This window comes from Ictalurus punctatus, chromosome 4 (genome assembly GCF_001660625.3).
Source record: "Ictalurus punctatus breed USDA103 chromosome 4, Coco_2.0, whole genome shotgun sequence".
In the NCBI taxonomy this organism is placed as follows: Eukaryota; Metazoa; Chordata; class Actinopteri; order Siluriformes; family Ictaluridae; genus Ictalurus; species Ictalurus punctatus.
In genome coordinates this window covers 17165147-17174458 of record NC_071284.1, presented here as the reverse complement: position 1 = coordinate 17174458, position 9312 = coordinate 17165147, and positions in this window count along the sequence as shown.

The window sequence follows — 9312 nt, the reverse complement described above, 5'->3', positions numbered from 1 at the left end:
GCCAATTCACCACCAACTGCTAAATACTCAGGATTCTGTTAATTAAAACCTTTTAAAGAAGTAACCTCATCTAATATTACACTTACAGCACCAGGAAGGGGTTACATGTGTCTGCATTGAAAATGTGCAATAAATATTGTTGAAATATTATTGAAGTAGTACTGTGTTTGTAGTACTTTGTTTATGAGCTATAAATATACAATGACATATGCCTCCAAATCATAGCGCACAGACATTTTAAGTGTGGAACTTTGGGGGGTTAAAATGTTAGTCACTGGACCTCTTTGAATTCTAATTGTGCACCCTTGTTATAAAGAGATGGTCATCTCTCTGAGCTGTACCAGTTCCAGCACTGTGAATCTTTCTCTCATGTGAGTCCAGTAAGAGTAGGGATGGGGGTCTTTGGCTAGTTCAATGCTGGGGGGATATCTATGCTCATCTGAGGGGGAAGTGGAAACAAGTAGTCTGTCTCCTCTGTGGTGTGCTCTTTCCTTGATCTTGAAGTTTTGTTCAATGAGCCCATTGATGAAATGTGCAATTTTAAGGAAAAGCATAAGAACATTATCCCATCTGTGAAACATTTGCGGTGGTAATGTTTGGGTTACCACCGCATGGTTTGACCCATGGTTTGGGCCTGTTTTGCTGCATCTAGCCCAGGATGACTTGCCATCATTGATGGAACAATGACTTCTGAATTATACCAGCAAATTCTAAAGGAAAATTTCAGGACATCTGTCCATGAACTGAATCTCAAGAGAAAGTGGGTCATTCAACAAGACAACAATCCTAAACACACAAGTCGTTCCACCAAAGAATGGTTGAAGAAGAATAAAGGTAATGTTTTGGAAAGGCCAAGTCAAAGTCCTGACCTTAATCCAATAGAAATGTTGTAGAAAGTCCTGAAGCAATTTCATGTGAGGAGTTGAAGCTGTTCTGTACTGAAGAATGGGCTGAATTCCTCCAAACCGAAGTGCAGGACTGATGAACTATTACTGGAAATGTTTAGTTGCAGTTATTTCGGCACAAGAGGGTCACACCAGATACTGAAAGAAAAGGTTCATATACTTTTGCCATTCACAGATATGTAATACTACTTGATCATTTTCTGCTATAAATAAATGATCGAGTATAATATTTTTGTCTCCTTTGTTTAATTGGGTTCTCTTATCTACTTTTAGGACTTGTATGAAAATCTTATTACGCTTTATGTCATTTCTGCAGAAATATAGAAAATTCTAAAGGATTTACAAACTTTCAATCACCACTCTACATTTGTTTCTTTGCAGCTGGACCAGGATTATATCTCTGTGATTTTCTGTGCATGTCAGCAGAAAGTTCTGCCTATAAGACCACCCAGAAAGTTTGTCCCTCAAAGAAACCCCTGTGATGAATGGCATTAGTATTATTTATGGTGTTGAATTTCCTCCATTTGTACACAATCTGTCTAAGTGTGGATTGGTGGAGTCCAAACTATTTAGAGATGGTTTTGTAACCTTTTCAACTCTTTCAAGTCCTCAGAACTCTCCTCTGTTCATGCCATGATACACTTCCACATACATGTGTTGTGAAGGTCAGACTTTGATAGATATCTGTTCTTTAAATAAAACATTGTGCTCACTCACACCTGATCATCATCCCATTGATTGAAATTATCTGAATGTAATTCCACCTTCAAATTAAACTGCTAATCCTAGAGGTTCGCATACTTTTGCCACTCACAAATATGTAATATTAGATCATTTTCCTCAATAAATAAGTAATCAAGTATAATATTTTTTGTGTCATTTGTTTAATTTGGATCTCTTGGTCTACTTTTAGAAAATCTAATGATGTTTTGGGTCATATTTATTCAGATGTATAGAAAATTTCTTTCACAAACTTTCAAGCACCACTTGAGAATACACCATTTCAGAATTTGTGTTGCAAGGTAACGTTTGGGTGCTTCTTTAAATATATTTCAGTCAAGTTCAATCAAAGATAAATAAAATGTTATTAGCGTTTGTCATAAGAAATATTTTTATCACCGAAAGATTTTTTGTTAGTGGAAAGATTTCTTGTTCTCTGCTGTTTGTTGTGTTCACAGACCTGTTGACTATTTTATTTATGTTTATTGACACATTGACTGTATGCAAAAAAAATGTTAATTAAACTTTTGTTACTTGATGGTGAGTAGTTATATCATACACTTTCTGTCAAACTGTCAATCAAAGTGTTGTGTGTGATAATTTATGACCCTCTGTGCTTCCCTGACTGGCAGATCTGTAGGGGTGGTGAGGGGGGTAACCCTATGGAGTTTGTCAGCTGGTCAATCTGACTCCTTTGTGTCTGGGGGTGTTGTGGAGAGGTGTGTGTTGGGGGGAATAGCCCCCCTCCCAACAAAAGGTGTTTATGTTAATGAGTTTGGTTTTTGATGGGGTGAAATACGTCTGAAAATAAATAATGTTTTTAATATGGGGATGTGTTTGTGTTACTGTGTGGCGTTATTTCGTTTGTGTAAACACATTGTTAGAAAAGCATGATGTTTGAATGTGTACATATATAAGTAGAATATTTGTTTTGTGAAATAAATGAAAACAATTGTTGATTATGTTTTTAGGGATCCCGGTTTACCTTTGAATAAAAAGTTTAGGAGTTAAAGCGTCTTTTTAAAAAAAAATAATAATCTGTTTAAAATAATCGTTTGTATTACATACATTCTAAACACAAACCTTTCGGATGTAAATGAATGGAAGGACACAACCCAGACATACAGGTGCCAAAATGACCCACTGATACAGTGGATAGGGTTACCCCCATCACCCACGGCCATAAATTAGGTGTACCCACAGAAATGTCGGTCAGGAAAAACACAAACCATAAATTAGCCCTCTAGTTCTACCGCCGTGATTGACATTTTGACAGAACGTACTGGCTACGATGAAAACACGTGTATGGGTGTGTTTAGAGAGAGAGAGAGGCGTGTCTGAAAACACGTGTGTGTGTGGGCGGGGTTTAGCGAGAGTGAGGTGTCTCAGTTTAATTTTCATTACTGCTTAACACAGCGACTGGAAGACATCTCTGGAAAAAACTTATCTCCTAGTTTAAACATCTTTTAACCAGCACTTTAACATTTTTACCTCGTAAGGATCTTTGTTTAGAAGTCATGTAATATGCACTATTCTTTTTAAACAGCTCTTTTAACCATTTTTACCTCCTAAAGTTTTTATGTTTTTTTTTTTTGGAAGCCTAGTAATACGGATTCTTTTTAAACCGCTCTTTTAATCATTTTTACATCCGAAAGGTTTGTGTTTAGAATGTATGTAATACAAACGATTATTTTAAACAGATTATTTTTTTAAAAAAAAGACGCTTTAACTCCTAAACTTTTTATTCAAAGGTAAACCGGGATCCCTAAAAACATAATCAACAATTGTTTTCATTTATTTCACAAAATAAATATTCTACTCATATATGTACACATTCAAACATCATGCTTTTCTAACAATGTGTTTACACAAACGAAATAACGCCACACAGTAACACAAACACATCCCCATATTAAAAACATTATTTATTTTCAGACGTATTTCACCCCATCAAAAACCAAACTCATTAACATAAACACCTTTTGTTGGGAGGCGGGCTATTCCCCCCAACACACACCTCTCCACAACACCCCCAGACACAAAGGAGTCAGATTGACCAGCTGATAAACTCCATAGGGTTACCCCCCTCACCACCCCTACAGACCTGCCAGTCAGGGAAGCACAGAGGGTCATAAATTATCACACACAACACTTTGATTGACAGTTTGACAGAAAGTGTATGCTATAACTACTATGGTGTAATTCTTATATAAATAAAAATTTCAGCGTTTTCTCACAGCTGTAGTAATTAACATTTGACCAGAATTATGTTAATTTGTCTGGTAAACTGCAAAAATATTGCAGTAACCATTATTTACATAGTTCCTAATTTCACCGGCTCAAATGTAATTGGGCAAGTTAACATGACAATAAATATAAGGATTATTTTTAATACTTGGATGAAAATCGTTTGCAGTCAATGACTGCCTGAAGTCTGGAACCCATTGACATCACCAAATTCTCCACCAAGTTTCCTCCCTTGAGATGGTTTGCCAGGCCTTTACTGCAGCTGCATTCACATGCTGCTTGTTTGTGGGTCTTTCTGCCTTCAGTTTTGTCTTCAGTAAGTGAAAAGCATGCTTCATGGGTTGAGGTCAGGTGACTGACTCCATTTATGCCATTTATGAACATTCCATTTGTTTCCCTTAAGAAGTTCTTAGGTTGCTTTCACGGTATGTTTTGGGTCATTTTCCATTTGTACTGTGAAGTGCACTCATAAATTTTGCATCATTTGACTGCATCTGAGCAGAAAATATAATGCTATATACTTCATCCTGCCAGAAATTATGTATACTTATTTTATACCAGGAATTCATCTAGCTACTTCTGCCAGCAGTTCCATTGGTAGTCATGCATGCCCATGCCATAATACCTCCTCCACCATGCTTGACAGATGATGTGGTATGCTTTGGATCATGAGCCCTTCCTTTCCTACTCCATACTCTTCTCTTCATATCATTCTGGTATAAATTAATCTTGGGTTCATCTGTCCAAAGAATCTTGTTTCAGAACTAGGCAGGCTCTTTTAGATGTTTTCTAGCAAAGTCTAATCTGGGCTATCGGTTCTTGAGCACTTCCAGTGGTTTGCATCTTGAGGTAAACCCTTTTTATTTACATTCATGAAGGCATCTCTTGATTATAGACTTGTATGACAATAATATACCTATGTCCTTGAGTGTGTTCTTGACTTTTTGACTTGGCTAGATGGTTTTTCTTCACCAAGGAAAAAAATTCTGTGATCATACATATGATCATACTTTAGTTGTCTTCCATGGTCTTCCAGGCCTTTTGGTGTTGATTCACCAGTGCATTCCTTCTTTTTATGAATGTCCCCTCCTAAAGTTTCTGCTATCTCTCTGATAGGTCTGTTTTGGTTTTTTTTTCTGCCTAATGATGGCCTCCTTCACATGCATCTACAGCTATTTTGACCACATTTTGGGCAAACAGCTACCAAATGAGAATGCAACACTTTCAATCAACTCCAGACCTTATTTATCATGAACTAACAAGGAAACATCACACCTGGCCATGAAACTGCTTATCAGTTAATTGTCCATTTACTTGCTGCTTACGGCTATCCACAGACCAGTCCTCGTTTAATATGGTGCCTTTGTCTTAATTGAATGACTAGTTTTCGTTAAATTTGTGCATGCATTTGAAATACAGGGTGTATTGAAATGATGGTATTATTTATCCCTGACCAGAGGGCTGTACCACAAAGCAAGTGCAAGAAACTTGGAGTTTCAGTATGGTAGCTGGCTTCACTTTCACAATTTTCATCACAAGCTGGGCTAATTGAGTTAATAATAACTCATTAAGTTGAGTCTTGTCTTTCCTATTGGAGTCCTGCAATCATTTAAAAAGTGTGAATCTCACACTGGCTCAAATGCTTGTTAAAAATAACTGGAGATGAATCAGGTTAATGTGAATATTTTATGGCAGAACAATAAATTGTAATAATGAATTGAAGAAAATGAATTCAAGAATATATATAAAGATGAATTGAAGAATATATAATAATGGTAAAAAAGCAGTACTGGCGCTTGCCAAGGCATGCGAAGGCGCGTGGCAAAAAATGAGTAATAGACAATTTTATTTTAATTCAAATGACACTTGGTATACAGTAAGAGCCTTCTTCCAAAACTTGGTCCTCCAACTGTAGGCATATCATGGTGACAGCAAAGTATTAAAAAATCTGATTTATTAAGTATTAAAAAATTGAGCACTTAAATATCTCCCACTAATGTGCATATTTTTATGTAAGGGTGCTATATGAAATAACTAGACATGGAGTATAAACCCCTGTAAATTCAATTAAAATATCAAACTGTAACTTGAGCAGTTGAAGTACTGAAAAATGGAATAGTATTGGTAAATTATTTACCAAATTTATTGAAATATGCTTTAATGTGCTTCTCAAATAATTTTGCTTGAGTAGTTGAGTAGCTTAAATGTATAGGCAGTGGTAGTCTCAAAGCCTATTAATTGAAGTACAATGCAGAATGGACATGAAAATTTTAAGACAATTATTTTTAAAGCAAACGGTATACAGTATTGTTGTCTACTGACAACAATACTGTATACAATCAGGGACTGATCACAGGTAATGTTAACAGGAAACAAAAGGTGCTAAAGGGGCTCTATATGTAGGTTCTGTTAAAGCCCAGTTTGTTGCTACAAGCTATTTCAAGAAATGTACTCATTTATAGTTTACTTGAACACTGATACTATGCATCAGCTTCCTTTTAATATAGTCAGATTCATGTGTTAATAGTGATTGTGTGCAGTGTAATGAAGCGATTACATCAGGGAAATCCTAATAGGATATAGATATATAAAATATATACAGTCCCCTTTGAAAGTACTACAATGGCAAGGCCAATTCTTTTGTTTTTGCTATACACTAAGGACATTTGGGTTTGATCAGGATTGAAAGATATCAAAATGATTGAAAAACATTGAGGATTGAAAGACATCAAAAGATGAATATGAGACAATAGATGAGAATTTCAGCTTTCATTTCCTGTTATTTACATTGGGCTCATTCCATCTCAAATCGTCAAATAATTGCAAAGTGGGTTGCTTGATCTTTTTTTTTTTTTTTTTTTTTAGGTTATTACCTCAATATATTGGCATTGCAAAATCACCGTTGTTTTTTTTGTTTTTTTTTTTAAACTAGGTTTAACTACAATGGCCATCTTTTTATTACAGCAACATCTACAACAACAATAACATCAACAATTCCAACAACAATACAACAATAAAATAAACAATTTCAACAACAATAACAAATATAGCTGCATGCAGCAATTATTGGGGTTCAAGCTGCGTAGGGCCCTTAAAGACTTTAAAAGATATTACTTAATATTGTGCAATCCTATAAACACCTAAATCAAAGAACAACGAAGATAATTTTAAGAAATATTGGCCTTCTTTAAGCTTGGCTAATAGCTGCTGAACATTGCTCAAGATTCTCATTGCTTTTCAAGATTCAAAATTGTCCTTGGATATGCTGATTGGACCTTGGACAAGGACATATATTATAGATTAGAATGTCATCTAGTGGTTATAATGGTGATTTTATGTCTTAGATTAGAAATTTATATGAATGACAAGAAATAAAATGCTTAATCCAGGTCTCCTCTTTATAATACCATTTTCAGGTTTCACACACATTTTGTTGTGGATATAAATACTTATAGCTATCATTTAATATAGATTAAATAATGGGTAAGAAAATGCTTACTTCAAGTCTCCTCTTTATAACATCATTTCCTGAACAGACTGTAATCATAATATGATATAATTGCAAACCCTGATACCTCAAAAATGATCAAATGAAGTGATAAACTTTGACAAAACAAAATTTGATTGGTAATGTTATTATTTTATGATGTCTAAATAGGATTTCAAAAGAAAAACTATGTTGTTGAGAAGAATGAGCCAAAGAGTTGTCCTTTGCTCCCATCTAGTGATTATAATGGCAATTTCAGTTAATTTACCATAAGAATAGTAATTTTTTCACCTTTTTTTAACTGTTATAGAGAGCACTATTACACAATCTACATAAAATTTTGTGTGCTTGCTCAGAGTCAAATGTCACATGAGCTTACGTACTTTCCAGAAGATCTAAGCATTCCTTAATGAGTTATAGGCTTTTGGGTACACTTGCTCAAGCCCACATTTTAAGGCCTTTAACACTTGTGTAAAAAGGTACATTTAACAAGCCTGTAGCCACCTAGGTCAGAGATGGAAAAGACAATTTACAGCCAATACAGGTAATTTACAATGGAAATATATGGTTGTAAAGTTTTTTTTAACAGTTGTAGCACCACCTGTTGTCTGATCTCCATAAAAATTTGCATGATTCTTTAGAATTATATTCTACACATGCTAACCTAGTCTCATGAAGTTTTCGTTTAGGATTTATAGGCTTTTGAGTGTATTTTGCCACACCCATATTCTAAATGACCCTGTTATAGCTATCCAAAGGGTAAAGTTCAACAATTTTTAAAATAATTATTAATCAAGCGTGTACACAGAATTGTACCATAGTGGTTTTATTGAGGTTAAGCGAAAATCCTAGGACTAGTTTGCAAAACTAGGTTTTTGAAATAATCTCAAATATTTAACGAAGGATTTGATTGACAGCAGTGGTCCTGAAACAATGTTGTTTAAAATGATGAGCTCTAATGTAGGATACAATGAATGTGTATATCTGAAACAGCGGATAACACACAATCATTTACACAACCATTTTCAAGGTTTTTTTTTAATACTATAATAGCGCCACCAAGTGGCTTTGAAACAAGGATGGTAATTGATAGTCTGGCTGAGAAATGGCATATCTGAAATCTGAACTGTTTATTCGATATCTAACCATCCAATTGTTTAGGGTGGATCCATTTATATATGTACTGAATCTGATTTGCTAGATAATAGTGGTAAACATTTGGAACTTCCAACCATACTTGTGTTTTTGGTTTCTGTAGTGTGGCTAGTTAAATTTTCTGTGTTTTGTTTTTCCAGTAGAATTTGGAGATACTTGAATCTAAAAACTTGAACCAGGTGAGGGTGGGTTGGGTTGGAATCATTGAAAAAAGATAATTTACTTTAGGAAGTATTGTCATTTTAACAGTGTCAATTCTGTCCAAAATGGTTAGTGGTAAGTTCATACAGCGATGAAGATCATCATTTATTATTTTGAGTAGTGGAGTGAAATTGAGTCTGAACAGATCTGACAGCCTCTGGGAAACACTGATGCTTCTGATGACGTGATGTACTCTGCACATAATTCGATAGGTGGTGTATGGGCTGCCATATTCCAGCTATTACTATTTAGTGGAATAATGGAAGATTTGTTCCAGTTGATAGAGTAGTAAGAGATGTTAGAAAATGATTCAATAAGCCTAATTTTTCTTTTAGTGATGAGTGAAGATTTTGTATAAATAACAGCATATCATCTGCATAAATGCTGATCTTATGATGTGTTTTAGGAGTTGAAAACCACATGAAAACCTTCTATGTGGATGTTCTGGTGGATGACTGCAGCTAAGGGTTCAATGAAAATGGTGAATAGAGTAGGAGAGATTGTGCATCCTTGCTTGGTCCCCCTGTGCAATGTGAAGCTGTGTGAGGTTTTTCACCGTGATAACTGTGGCTGAAGGAGCGGTGTACAAAATCTTGA